This window comes from Giraffa tippelskirchi, chromosome 6 (assembly GCF_054371585.1).
Source record: "Giraffa tippelskirchi isolate mGirTip1 chromosome 6, T2T-mGirTip1v1.2.pri, whole genome shotgun sequence".
NCBI lineage: Eukaryota > Metazoa > Chordata > Mammalia > Artiodactyla > Giraffidae > Giraffa > Giraffa tippelskirchi.
The window spans coordinates 20,298,861-20,314,008 of record NC_137280.1 but is presented as its reverse complement, the minus strand read 5'-3'; positions in this window follow the sequence as shown (position 1 = coordinate 20,314,008).

The following is a 15,148-nucleotide window of genomic DNA, read 5'->3' as shown; positions in this document are numbered from 1 at the left end:
CTTCATCTAAGAGATTGGAGACTCTTGACGTGAGTTTAAGTCACGTGAGTAAATTGTACAGTTGCGTGTGACAGCGCACCTAGCAGTCACACAGTATGTGCTTCATGTCAGGAATTGTGCTGATGGCACTAACTGTAGCGAGTAAGAAGAGAGATATAGACCAGGCAGTAAAATAAGTCATTACAGTGAAGTGAACCGCAGGACCTCTCCCACCAGAGCCAAAATGTGCATGCTACCGGAGTCCATTATATGAGGTTTAAAAACAGACAAACCCCACCAATGGTGATAGGAGTCAAAATAGCCGCCCTCTGCAGGTGAGAGTGAAGGGAAAATTGATTAGAAACGGGCACAAGAAGATGTTCTGAGGTGCCAGAAGGTTCTATATCCCAATCTGGGTGGTGATTACATAGGCGTGAACATACATACAACACTGAACTGTATATTTGTGATCAACATACTTAATTCATGTTATACATTTCTGGTATGCATGGTCTATCACAGTAATAAGTTTGTTTTTGTTTTTTTTTAATGAGACACCATCATTGTTTTCTTACCCCTAATCCTGAGAGATAATAGCCAAAGGATAACACTCTTGTAGCCTAGTAAGAGCCGAGTCCCACACAGATTTCTTATGGATACTCAGGAAATTAGGTGAGAAGTTGAATATCTATCAAACCTGTGTGTGCTCAGTCATGTCCCGACTCTTAGCAGCCCCGTGGACTGTAGCCCTCCAGGCTCCTCTGTCCATGGGATTTTCCAGGCAAGAATACTGGAGTGGGGTTGCCTTTCCTTCTCTGAGGGATCTTCCTGACCCAGGAAACAAACCCGTGTCTCTTGCGTCTCTTGCATTGGCAGGCGGATTTTGACCACTAGCACCACCTGGGAAGCCCATCTATCAGGTCTAGACATCATTGAGTAAAGAACTTGGAGTCTTACCTCTTCTGTAATTTAACTGAAAATTTTAGGGCTACCCCTTAGGCCAGATTATAAGCACAAGAAAGCAAGATTGTAGGCACACAGATTTGGGGCGCATAGACTGTCATCACACATGAAGACAGGTCATTTCTGCGAGGAGCTATGAGGACGTCTTCTGATACTCACTAGTTGGATGAAAGGGCAGAAACAAAGGCAAGTGGAAAATTGAACAGGTGGGTTAGTTTGTAACACAACCACCACAAACAAAACCTGCTGAGCTGCTTCAGGGTGTGGCTCCTATCATTTATAAGATATGGAATGTTAGAGCTGGAAGGAAACTTTGCAATCTCCTTGATGATACCCATGTTTCAAGAGGAAGTCCAGACAGCTTACATTCAAGCAAAGCCGCAAGGACTGGTTCATGACAATGAGCCCTCCTCCACCCCATCTCTCTGACCACTAGTCTTGCATGTTCCCAGGGCCCCAAACACTCCCTAAAGCCCTGTAGGTATAACATAGTGCAAGGCCTTCAAAATCTCTGCAACTACTTTCAGAGATAGTACCTGCTAAATTCCTCCATCACTTTTCTTTCAAGTTTTTTCCCTCTTGCCTTCTTACATTCCTTCATTCTTTTGATCCTTCCTTTCTGCCTTCCTTTCTTCTTTCATTTTACCAATTCTTTATTTCCACTTATATTTTCATTAGTTTCTCTTTTTTCCCTCTCTTTTAATGGTATCCAATCAGCCCTCCACAGTCATGAGTTCCTCATCCTCAGATTCAATCAACCACTGATCAAAAAATATTTGGAAAAAAAATTAGAAAATTTTTTTCTGAAAAAAATTCAGAAAATTCCAGAAAACAAAACTTAACTTTGCTGTATCCTGGCAACTATCTACATAGCATTTACATTGTATTTACAGTGATTTACATATAATTTGCATTATATTCGATATTATAAATAGTCTTAAAATGACAAAGTATACAAGAGGATGTACATATTCTTGTTGTTCAGTTGCTAAGTCATGTCTGATTCTTGGCGACCCAATGGACTGCAGCACGCCAGGCTTCCCTGTCCTTCACCATCTCCCAGAGCTTGCTCAAACTCCTGTCCATTGAGTCGATGTTGCCATCCAACCATCTTACCCTCTGTTGCCCCCCTTCTCCTGCCTTCAATTTTCCCAGCATCAGGGTCTTTTCCAATGAGTAACCGAAGTATTGGAGCTTCAGCTTCAGCATCAGTCCTTTCAATGAAGATTCAAGATTGATTTCATTTAGGATTGACTGGTTTGATCTCTATGCTGTCCAAGGGACTCTCAAGAGTCTTCTCCAGCACCACAGTTCAAAAACATCAATTCTTTGATGCTCAGCCTTCTTTATGGTCCAACTCTCACATCCATACATGACTACTGGAAAAACCATAGCTTTGAATATACAGACCTTTGTCAGCAAAATCATGTCTCTGCTTTTTAATATGCAAATACTGCATGGTTTTATATAAGGTAGCTGAGCATCCTCAGATTTGGGGATCTGTGGGTTCCTGAAATGAATCTCCCAGGGATACTGAGGGGATACGGTGTGTGGGTTGTGTGCTTAGTCGCCTCAGTCCTATCCAACTCTTTGCAAAGCTCTGGACTGAAGCCCTCCAGGCTCCTCTGTCTATGGAATTCTCCAGGCCAGAATACTGGAGTGGATTGTCCCCCTCCAGGGGATCTTCCTGACTCAGGGATCAAACCCGAATCTTTTATGTCTCCTGCATTAGGAGGCTGGTTCTTTACCACTAGCACCACCTGGAAAGCCCATGACTGTATTTACCAGCAACCAAAGTTTTCATCCCAGTTTGCTTATCAGAAGTCAGGGAGGGATTTCTCTGGTCATCTAGTGGTCAAGAATCTGCCTTGCAATGCAGGAGACGTGGGTTTGATCCCTGGTCAGGAAACTGTGATCCTACATGCTGAGAATTGGCTAAGCCCTCGTGCCACAACTACTGAGGCTTAGTGCCGCAACCCGAGAGTTCATGCACTGCTACGCAAAATCCCAAGTGCCATAGATAAGACCCAACACCGCCAAATAAATAAATATTTTAAAAAGAAAAGAAAAAAAACCAAAGAGCAAATATGAAATTCAGACCACTGGTTTCCAGATTTTACCGGTGAAGCAGGCTCAGGGTGATACAGCCCCTGCTCTCTCTCCTGCCCAAGAATAAAATCATGGCATCCGATCCCATCACTTCATGGCAAATAGTGGAAACAGTGGCAGACTTTATTTTCTTGGGCTCCAAGATCACTGCAGATGGTGACTGAAGCCATGAAATAAAAAGACGCTTACTCCTTGGAAGAAAAGTTATGAACAACCTAGACAGCATGTTAAAAAGCAGAGATATTACTTTACCAACCAAGGTCCATCTAGTCAAGGCTATGGTTTTTCCAGTAGTCATGTATGGATGTGAGAGTTGGACTATAAAGAAAGCTGAGTGGCGAAGGATTGATGCTTTTGAACCGTGGTGTTGGAGTAGACTCTTGAGAGTCCCTTGGACTGCAAGGAGATCCAACCAGTCCATCCTAAACGAAATCAGTCCTGAATGTTCATTGGAAGGACTAATGTTGAAACTGAAACTCCAATACTTTGGCCACCTGATGCGAAGAACTGACTCACTGGAAAAGACCCCAATGCTGGGAAAGATCCTGCTGCTGGGCAGGAGGAGAAGGGGACGACAGAGGATGAGATGGTTGGATGGCGTCACTGACTCCATGGACATGAGTTTGAGTAAACTCCGGGAATTGGTGATGGACAGGGAGGCCTGGTGTTCTGCAGTCCATGGGATTGCAAAGAGTTGGACAGAACTGAGCAACTGAACTGAACTGAACCACAAGCAGACCAGCATATGTTCAGCATTCCATAGGGTCAGCTTCTCAGGCCAGTGCAAAAGCAGCTTCTGTGTCTACTGCTAGGAAGGAGACAAGAGAAGTCTCCCAGGACAGAGTGGTTGCTGGGCTTTATCTTACAACAGGGCTCTGCAGTTCTGACCATCACATGGTGACTGGCTCCAAGTCTTCAAGCTCCTTTTGAGAAACACCATCTGACTCCGAGAGGGTCTTCTTCCTCCACCACCTGTCTACACCCAAATCAATCCACAAAGGGTTATTTATGCCTTCTGGGTTCTCAGAAGTGTCTAAGAATAGAGGTCAATCAAGTAAGTTCTTAGCAATGCTTGGTTTCTATCCTCAAATAATTTAGAATCTAGTTGAATTCACAAAGATGCTGGGGAAACAGTATAAGACAGACTCATCACCAACGATAGCTTTAACAGAAAAGCTTTATTGAACACCTGCCTTGGAAAGAACTTGGGGGTTAACTGCCCCAGGAGTTCAGATAAGAGAAAAAATTACTGTGGGAAGAGGGCAGAGTTCATCACAGCAGGGAGAGAAGGACCTGATCCAATGCCCCATGGTACTTAGATAGATATAAATATATAATTCATTCTCATTCTAAAAAGTCTTTCAGATAATTCTTTAAATTGAAAAGGAGAAAGTAAAGATCACTTTAGTTTTAATATTACCAATGCCCCCAAAATATCTACCTTTAGTATTTTGGTATAATGACCTCCTGACCTCCTCTATGCATATTTTAAACTTTATTCAAATCAGGAGTAATTGACAAATACAATTGTATATACTTAAAGTCTACAACAAGATTATAGATATATACCAGTTTAAGATAATTAATACAACCATCACCTCACATAGTTTACATAGATAACTCTTAGTGTGTGTATATGTGCATGCGTGAGTGGTAAGAATGCTTAAGATCTACCAACAACTTTCAATGTATAAGACTGTATTACTAACTACAGTCATCACGCTGTATATTACATTCTTGGCTTCTTATCTGTCTGCATATTTTATAAAGAGGGAAAAAATAATTGTGCTATGATTGTAGCAATTTGGAAGGTTAAAAAATACACTTTCTAATATTTTCTAACAAAAAATATACAAGGCTTGTAATTAGTTGTGGTCATTCACATTTTTTTCCTATGAGATTTTTTTCTCTGTGTATTTTTAGTTTATTCATCGAATATGCTAATTCAAGTCTATTTTTATGACTTAACAAATATCTTAAAGACCATACTATGCTAATATTGATGTAAACCTATATCATCATTGCAAGGTCTCCATCATATCTCTGGGTTCATTTGCATATAGACTGATGATTGGAAATACGGATGCTCCATAATTTATTCACTTCACTTCTTATGAATATGTTTGTACTTTCCCACGTTTTGCCTATAAACCCATCTGAGATCAACTTCCTCACACAAACATATTCATATTCATCCTTCCCTTTGGAGAAATTCCTAGAAGAATTGCTGACTCAAAGGGCAATAGTTGTCTTTTGATCCATGGTACTAAACTGCCCTCCAGTACGAACTGAACACTTGTTTATATTCCCACCAGCTTTACTCACCAGTCCTAGATATTATCTTTCTTTTCTTATCTTTGCCAATCTGATCATCATAAAATGGTAAATGTGGTTTTAACTTATATTTTTTGATGGCTTGGTAATATTTTCCACCTGTGAACACTCCCGCCAACCTTTCTACCTGATTCATCCCAGTAAACTGCATCTCTAATCATTTCTCCCATGACTTTCTCCTGGTGCTGGATGGGACATCTCCAGGTGAATTTCTATTTGATTCCAAAGCTACTGAAGTTGTCTTGAAGGCATCCCTGGCTCCATCTGCCACTCACAAAAATGCTGGAAGTAACTGTCCATGTCCCTCCTGCACGTGAAGCTTTGTGAGGCTGAAGACAGAAGGTCTGGCGTGATTAGAGAAGTGATTCCTGAAAAGGAGTGAAAGAGGAGTTGGCCTGTCATGGGGCCGGAATGGCCATTCTTCAGCTCCACCAGCCTAGTTCAATTGTCCCCAAGAATAACTCCCCAACTCTGATGATTTTTCTTTAAACTGAACTTAACTTTGACACTGAGCCTCATTTGAGAGGCAAAAACTGCCCCCGGCTCGTGGGATCTAAATTGAGTTGGGTGAGGGGGGTCTGCTGTACATAGTGTTCTGCTATGGGGATGCGTCTCCGGTCAGTCATGCTCCCCCACGGGCGTTGGCATCTGCATAGATGTCTTCCTTCTCATGGGGATCTGGCTGTCAGTCCACACAGCACAAAGTTTTGTCGTCCACGTTCCCAGCCACAGGGGCCCTGGAGTCTAACAGCCCTCTGTTCGTCCTGTCCAAGCTGCTCTGCAAGAGACACCTACTTACCCCACACCTTCCGAGCTGCAGGCGCTGCTTTGGGGCCCTTCTCAGTTCAGAGCATCGTTAGACTGCCCCCACAGCAAGTGGAAGCACAGGGAACTCTTGTCTGGGGCCCAGGCCATCCCTGATCTCAGTTTCCCCAGTTGAATCTGGATTGCAGGAGCATACCTCACCCCCGGGACACAGGCTCTGGAGGGCCAACTTCTTAGGGACCCATCCACCTAAACCCTCCACCCTTCTGATTCCCCTTCTTTCCTCCTCACCCACCCTGGGAACTGTGATCTATTAGCATTTTTTATTTCACAACCTACTTAGCGTGCAGTTATCTAACTGTCTTATTTTTCCCCAGGCCAGGCTTTTGAAACAAATCCCAAGTAGTGACTACTGCCATTGGACCTGGGGGTGAAAATTGCAGGCCTAACTGCCAGAACCGGAGGCAGGGCTAGAAACGTTTAATGAGAAATGGGGAAGGGAGCATTTGCTTGTTTCATTGGTGGGAAGAAGGCATCCAGGTGTGAGAAATAGTGCAGATGAGAGATAGGAATGTGCTGGAGTCTGGGTCTGGCTTTCCTGGAGCAGAGACCTCCTCTGTGATCTAGAGGATGACAGAAACCTACGTGATCTGTACACAGATGTGTGGAAATTGCAACCCACTCCAGTATTCTTGCCTGGAGAATCCCACAGACAGAGGAGCCTGGTGGGTTATAGTCCATCAAATCACAAAGAGTCAGACATGACTGAAGTGAAAACATGAGCATGTGTGAGGTGGGCCCAGACCTTGCAGAATGTTCCCAAGTAAACAGAGTGATGGTGGGCATGCCAGCTTATCTCAGTGCCACTTAAAGTTCCATTTAACTTGATCACAAGGCAGCTTTTTTTTTTTTTTACTACTGAAGGAAAATGAGAGAGTGAACAAGATGTGGGCTTTGAAATCCTGGGGCTGAAGCTAGACTCAGCTGCTTACTGTTTTTCAGGTTGGGCAGCAGCCCAATGAGAATAATAAGACCTTTTTCATCAATTGCATGCATATGAGAAAACAGATATGAAGCAAATGGACCTAAAAAAATGTTCTGTTCTCACCTTAGTTTCCCTCTTCCCTTTCCTATTTTTAGCCCCAATCTTCAGACTAATTCATAACATGCCTTTGTTGTTGTTGTTTAGTTGCTAAGTCGTGTCCAACTCTTTGTGACCCACTGGACTGCAGCACACCAGGCTTCCCCGTCCTTCATTGATATGCCCTATTCTGACCTAAATGAAACTACTGCTGAGATTCCTTGGATTACTAGAAATGCATTCATGAATATGTATGAAGTGTACACACTGGTCTAAATGCAAGTGGATCACGTGTTTCATATCTTCCACAAGAAACTCTGCTATGCTTTTGAACAGTGAGATTTTAAAGAAATATTGAGGAAAACATAAACTAGTTGGCCTTACAAAGCTTCCACAGGCTCTTCTGTCCTTAGAGCTCCAGCCTCCTCTCTTCACAGCTCTTTCTCTCTCCTACCCATCTACCCCCAGGGAAGAAACCCAAGGAGGACCACAGCCAAGGGCGCCCTCAGCCAGCCAGCCATGCTGGGGGGCAGGGCTTTAGACAGGCCCGTTAAGGAGGCTGAAGCCATGGCTTTGATGTGAAGAGGTCTCCCTGGCTTGGCCATTTGGAGAAGGTATCTTCCATGGAGCTGCTGAGGTGGTAAAGACCAAAGACAAAGAACCTTCTCTCCCAGGAGACACCCCTACTTGGGAAGACCACAGATGGGTGATCAGCTCTGCTCCAGAGCAAAAGCTCTAAAAGTGGAGACTCATGGTTTACTTTTCCTTAAGGCTCTCTCTTCACCATGGGAGAGGTAAGAGTGCAAACACAAGTCTAGGATCTGGATCTAGGGAATTCTGTCTCTCACCATCCACTTAAGTCTGTTTAGGCAAATCATAATCATAACCATGAAAATAATTAATAATAGTAACCACAACAGCAACAGCTGTAGTTAATATGTGTCAAGCAACAACTCCGTGCCAGGTATTGAGCTAAGTGCTTATCACTTTCTTTAATCCTCACCACAGCCTTATGAGTTAAATGCTGCTGTTACATCTTCCCTACAGATGAGAAAACTGAGGTGCAGTGAGCTCGTGTAACCTGCCTGAGATTACAAAGGTAGGAAATTATGGAGCTTGGATTCAGGTGCAGGCAGCCTGATTCTAGAGTCTTCGTGTAGCCCAACCCCACTCATCAGAAGGAGGGACGCAGTGTCGAAGGTGCCTCAAGGATCCTTTCTTCAAGAACGTATGGGTGTGTTAAAAGAGCTGTGGAAGGGCTGGGAATCCTTGATCCCAGAAATCTCTCAGCCTCTCTCATCCTTTTCCACCTTTGAACAGGCGACCAAGGAACATCAACCTCCCCACAGCTGTGTGGCTTGGCTTGGAGCACAGTGCTACCTTGGAGAAAATTTTGAGAATGTCTCATAAGAAAAGAATGTCAGGACTCTTCTTCTACTTCCTCATCCCCTGAGCAATGCAAACATCCCGATGCATCTTTGCCACAGCAGAGACAAGATGGAACGTATCTTGCAAGGACACTTGTGAGGGCCTCATGGCTTCCCAACGAGGTGATACACACCGTCTGCCCGTCCATGAAAAAATAATTTGTATTATCCATATTGATGAACTCTGATCTTTCATGAGGAATGTCAGGAAACATCAGGAGAGGTGTGATTTATCCCCACCCCACTCCTCCAGGAGTCTCTAGAGTTGGCTGTGTCTTAAAACACACCCAACCCATTCCTTCTTTACTTCTCTCTACTTCACAATGACAGCTAAGGCTTAGGAACTCTCAAATTTAGAGCATGGAAAGCTGTCAGCAACAGTCAAGGCTATAGAACTTCTCATTTTGGCCCAGAGGAAGGGAGATAGTCTCTCACCTCAGTCATTAAACAGAAAATAGTGCGTATGTGATCAATTGCTTAGTCATGTTTGACTCCTTACAACCCCAAGGACTGTAGCCCACCAGGCTCCTCTGTCTGTGGGATTATCCAGGCAAGAAAACTGGGGTGGGTTGCCATGCCCTCCTCCAGGAAATCTTCCCAATGCAGGCATCAAACCCGAGGCTCTTACCTCTCCTGCATTGGCCGGTGGGTTCTTTACAACTAGTGTCACCTGGGAAACCCAAGTGTGTGTAGTCTGATTGTATTTAACACTCACAACAGTACTTTGAGGTATTGTTATCATTCCCATTGGAGGTAATGTTGTTGATGTCCTGCCTGTATCCCCTGAGTGCTCACTGTTATCACATGTGTCAACCACTTCCTCCTGCAAGAGCCAGCCCTTCTCTGCCTCAGGAGAAGTCTGCAGGTGCCCAGGGCAACCAGAACTGCTGTGGAGTTGATGTCACTGGAAGTAGCTCTCCATCATATAGAATGGTGCTCAATAAATAAGTACTTATCAAATACTTGGAAAATAAGTACTTGATAAATCAATATCTTCCCCACCCCTGGGTTAACTCTGAGGCATGTTCTATATATGCCAGGGTCAGAGGATCCCAGTGGGATCCAGTCACAACTGCCCACAGTGTTCACCTACCTGTGGACACACCTGCTCAGGCTTCCTTTCCACCCTTATCTCACTTTCCCTCCGCCTCTGCTTCCTAGGATCTCAACACTGTTTACACTCACATTTTTGTCTCAGGGTCTGCTTCTGAGGGTGTCCACTCAAGACATCCATGTAACAAGTAGAGCAACTGGGGCGTAACAAGTAAGTCACTAGCTCAAATAACACCACTAGTAAGTGAATAAGGACTGATTCCAACCCACAATTGACCCCACTTAATCGGTGTACAAATGTGACCCCAAACTCAGCATATGCACCACTGGAGGTCCTTGAGAAGCTTTAAGGTTTCCTGGACAGATTGTTTTGTTTTTAATTTAATATATATTACAAAAGCAATGCAATATTTTATCACATTTAAGATGCTTTCAATTGTAACATACACCAGGATTTTATGTACTGCTAGGAAAATAAACAAACAAGCAAACAAACACATCATGACCCAAAGTTATCATTTAATATTTCTATTTTACTCTTGCTAAAAGGACTCTTAAGCTTCTTTGGGCATAGTATTTTAAAATAAATTACATGTGGTCATACATATAAAGAAAAATATAAGCAAATTTAATTGGCTAAAAGATTTCTTAAATTTCTTTACAATTAACTGTCAGATTCTTCTGAATTGCTTGTAAACCAAGGTCAACAACATCCATGGTTTCCCCCATGATATTATCATCCAACCATGTCCGTGGGTTCACCCGTGATGTCATCATCCATGCCTTGGAGAGCATGCCCTAATAAATCTGTGTTTCTGCAAGGATTCTCCCCCATTGTCTGTAGCATTTTCATCCAAGTCACTGACTAAAAGTGAGAGTGAAAGTGTTAGGCACTCAGTCATGTCCAACTCTTTGCGGCCCCATGGACTGTAGCCCACAAGGCTCCTCTATCCATGGAATTCTCCAAGCAACAATGTTGGAGTGGGTTGCCACTCCCTTCTCCAGGGGATGTCCCCCACCCAGGGATCGAACCCCAGTCTCCCGCATTGCAGGCAGATTCTTTACTGTCTAAGCCACATCCATTCTTCAAATTTTATCCAGTGCCTTCTTCTTGCAGGAAGGTGTCAGGCAATGACAATTACATCCTGAGGGCTGACTGGTCAGCAGAAAGCACACGGATGGTCTCTGGTATTCATTGTCAGAGACATCACAACTTCAGACATGTTAACAATGTGAAAAAATGGAGTCATAGATCTGACAAAATGACGTATGTGCTGTGCTCAGTCATGTTCGAGTTTTTGCAACACCACGGACTATAGCCTGCCAGGCTCCTCTGTCCATGGGGATTCTCCAGGCAAGAATACTGAAGTGGGTAGCCTTTCCCTTCTTCAGGGGATCTTCCCAACTCAGAGACTGAACCCAGGCCTTCTGCATTGCAGGGGGGATTCTTTACTGTCTGAGCCACCAGGGAAGCCCAAGAATACTGGAGTGGGTAGCCTATCCCTTCTCCAGGGAATCTTCCCCACCCAGGAATTGAACTGCAGTCTCCTGCACTGCAGGCAGATTCTTTACCAGTTGAGCTACCAGAGAAGCTCAAAATAATGCATACAAAGGGCATATCACGTCTCCCATACATGGATAGTACTACTTAAGATGAGGCCAGAGTAGTAAGTAAATGTTTAAAATATGAGTTAATGTAAGCAACAATTTTAAATTAGAAATTGTACAGGCTGGGAAAGATTGAGGACAGAAGGAGAAGAGGGCATCGGAGGATGAGATGGCTGGATGGCATCACTGATGCAATGCACGTGAGCTTGGGCACACTTTGGGAGATGGTGAAAGACAGAGAGGCCTGGTATGCTGCAGACCATGGGGTCAAAAAGAGTCGGACCTGACTGGGTGACTGAACAACAACAGGCAATACACTGAAGGGGCAAAAATTGTGAAGCAAGTCAATAACTGAAGTTTGAGAAGCCCAGCATTATACCATCCCCTGGTCCACGAAGAGACCTGCAAATCCACAGTCATCTGTGTGCCCAGCAATGACTGAAGCCCGTCCACTGTTGGCGAACACTCATGATACCATGCACTGGGTCTGATTCCAGGAGTCCCTCAACAATTGTACCTACAGCATGGAATTTAATCACTTTAAATTAAAATATTAATTAATTTAAAATCAGGGAGTAGGGTAGAAGAACATACCAAAAGAACAGAGTCAGAACAACTTGATAGACCAGTTCTAATTAAGATTAATGTTTGTGAGTCTAAAACAATGGCCAACAATGTTCCTTTAAAGTCATGTTTACACTTCTTTTCAGCTGGATGTATTTTTATGGAATTGCAGGCTCTTTTATGGATGGTAGGATCACCTTTCATCACTGAAGCAGAATTGTACACCATACTTGCCAGTGTAGTACATAGCCTTAGTACTTTCCCATGACAGATGTTTCCGTGGCAGAGGGACTTACTTAGACTAATAAATAGTTATGCTCATTATCCTTAATAATCAAACTCAAACAGAACCCCAATTAAGAGATTTTTCTCACCGTTGTCCCTTCAAGACATTAACTCAAGTTCAGAAACTATAACAGACATATGTTCAAGTTGAAATCTGAGCCGAGCACCCACTAAAATGCATGATTGTCTAAATCTACAGTGATGCCTGAAGGAGGTAAGGACTGTGAAAGCAAATGATTCAATGTGTGAATGTCCCATCTGCCGGATACATTAAGGTCTACTCCCTAGAGCTAATTAAAGGAAACCAAAGGATGGAAAAGAAAGAGATCAGGTGGCGGGCCTTCCTCAGATTTTAGGTAAGTTGCATGTTGTAACCTTCTTAAGGCTCCTGGCTAAGATAGAAACTTCACATTTCTTCTCAACTGAAAGCATTCTGGTCGGCTTACAAAGATTTCTTCCCAGATCCTTCAACTGATGATGTGAATCACGACAAGGCCTAAGATGGATCAGTTGTAGGATTTAGAACTACATTTTTCTTTCTCTCTCCTTGCCCTCAAAGCAAACCAGCTGGAAGTGGGAATTTTTCTCTTTCAGAGTCTGGGTTCTTACTTTCCCCTCCTCACTGCCTTTCTGCAGTAATCACCTTTTTCTCCATCCTGTCCACTGTCACTGAATATTCAGGCATTCAAGTGGCATTCAGTGAATTAACAACCAAATGATGAACAGCAGGATGAACAAGAAGTTTATTCTGCTCAATTCTCCCTTCATTACACCAAATAAGCATATTGAACTTAGAACTATAATCACAGAATGTAGTCAGGGGCTTGTAAAGTTGCACCAGCTGCATTTTTACTTAACTCTTAAGCTTTCTCCTTTCTGTTTTTTTTTTTAAATACATAAAAAGGGAGTGTGCTTCTTCTCCAGTCGTCACCCCAACTAGATTAAATTCTTAGAGGAGAGATTCCCCCACCTTCCTCACTTTTAAACTTTTAAAGGCTCCTAGCACAGTTCTCTACTCAGAACAAGCACCCAGTTAGCACAGGTTTATAGAAGAAATGGTTTCCCAGGTAGCACTAGTGGTAAAGAACCCGCCTGCCAATGCAAGAGAGATAAAGAGACATGGGTTTGATCCCTGGGTGGGGAAGATCCCCTGGAGGAGAGCATGGCAACCCACTCCAGTATTCTTGCCTGGAGAATCCCATGGACAGAGGAGCCTGGCGGGCTACAGTTCATAGGGTTCCACAGTTGGGCACAATTGCACAAAGAAGGAATGAGTAGGGGGAAAAAAAGAATGAAAATTTTTATCATTTCACCAATCGATAAAATAAATACTTAAAATCAGAGGAATGCCACTGACTCCTTCATATCCTTTCTGGCAAAACTCCATGAAATTTTACAAAATCTGTGTGTTATGCTCTCAAGCTATAAATCTCGTGGCACTCAACCACATTACACAATACAGGAGAATGTCTATAACGGATATTTCTACATCTTCATTTTGACACACAAATTCACATGTGAACAGGGACTAAGAAAACTCTCCAATTCCCACCAGTGAATTTGGCTATGTAGTTGCACAAATACAGTTTGTAAATCTCAGATGTATTGGTTGCAGAAACAGATCTTCTTGACAGAGCTGAAAGTCAGGATGATGTCTGTGACTTGGAGGTGAGAGAGCTCCAGAAAATATGCCTGGTCCAAGTTAAGTTTCTTTGTAGAGATAATGATACATGTTGTTTCTGAGCTGAAAGACAGGGCCCACATTACTATATCAGTCTGTTCTCTAAGGATCAATTCCCGATGATGGCATAGAAACTATGAAAACGCCATGTTGCTTTTCCCTTGTCCTACCACTGCCCAGCACAATATACCTGTCTGTGCATAAATTTTGCCCAGGAGATCCACTTCTCTGAGTCGTAAACCACATGTATTCATTCATCTCTTCACCAAACATTTTTTAAACATCCACTGTATTCTAAGGATTGTGCTAAGGATGTGCTAAAGCAAATGAGACCTGATCCCTACCCACAAGAGATTTAAAACTAGTGAAAATACTGTTAAAACAGAAATATTACTGAAAAAAATAGCACATTAAACTGCCATAAATACTATCTTGTTGTAGGTTGGGTTTTTTGGTTTTTACGTCTCTGAAGACAACAACAACAACAGTAATAAGCTGCCTGCTAGAGGCTAAAATAATTTTCTCTGGATCCTATTTGCCTGCAGTTTGAGGTTTGTAACACCAGATGGCATAATTGAGTCTCGAACCAAGTCATTAAGTTCTGAAACATGAAAAGGAAAACAGCATGGCTGAACATACGTCCTTTTAAATATCATTTATCCACATAAGTTGAACAAAACAAAAATATATATCTTCATATGAGATAATTAAGTATTAAAATATTAGAATAAGAATTCAACAACTATACCATAGGCCCTTCGAAAGGACTTTTAATATCCTGATCACACTATTCTTTAATTCGATTCATTTGGAAACTCCCAGGTCTTTCTTAATTAGGCGTCAGTCTTTCCCTCATCCCCTCCTTGGCTCCTTAGCACTTGGTGCTGGTTATGCTGTGCTTTTCTGCCTATGTCCCTGGCCTGCAATGCTGTTTCAGGTTCAGTTCAGTCACTCAGTCGTGTCTGACTCTGCAACCTCATGGACTGCAGCACACCAGGCTTCACCGTCCATCACCAACTCCCAGAGTTTCCTCAAACTCATGTTCATCGAGTCGCTCGCTGATGCCATCCAACCATCTTTTTTTTTTTTTTCAGGTTACTATCCTATAAACCTAATTCATTTATTAAACTCTGTTTCAAAGTAGGGCTTATATTCTCCGTTCCTATTCTTGACATTTTTTGACCATATGAACTCTGTTTTAAATTTATTTTATAATTGGAGGAAATTTGCTTTACATTGTTGTGTTGGTTTCTGCCATACAACAATGCAAATCAGTCATAATTATATATATATATCACC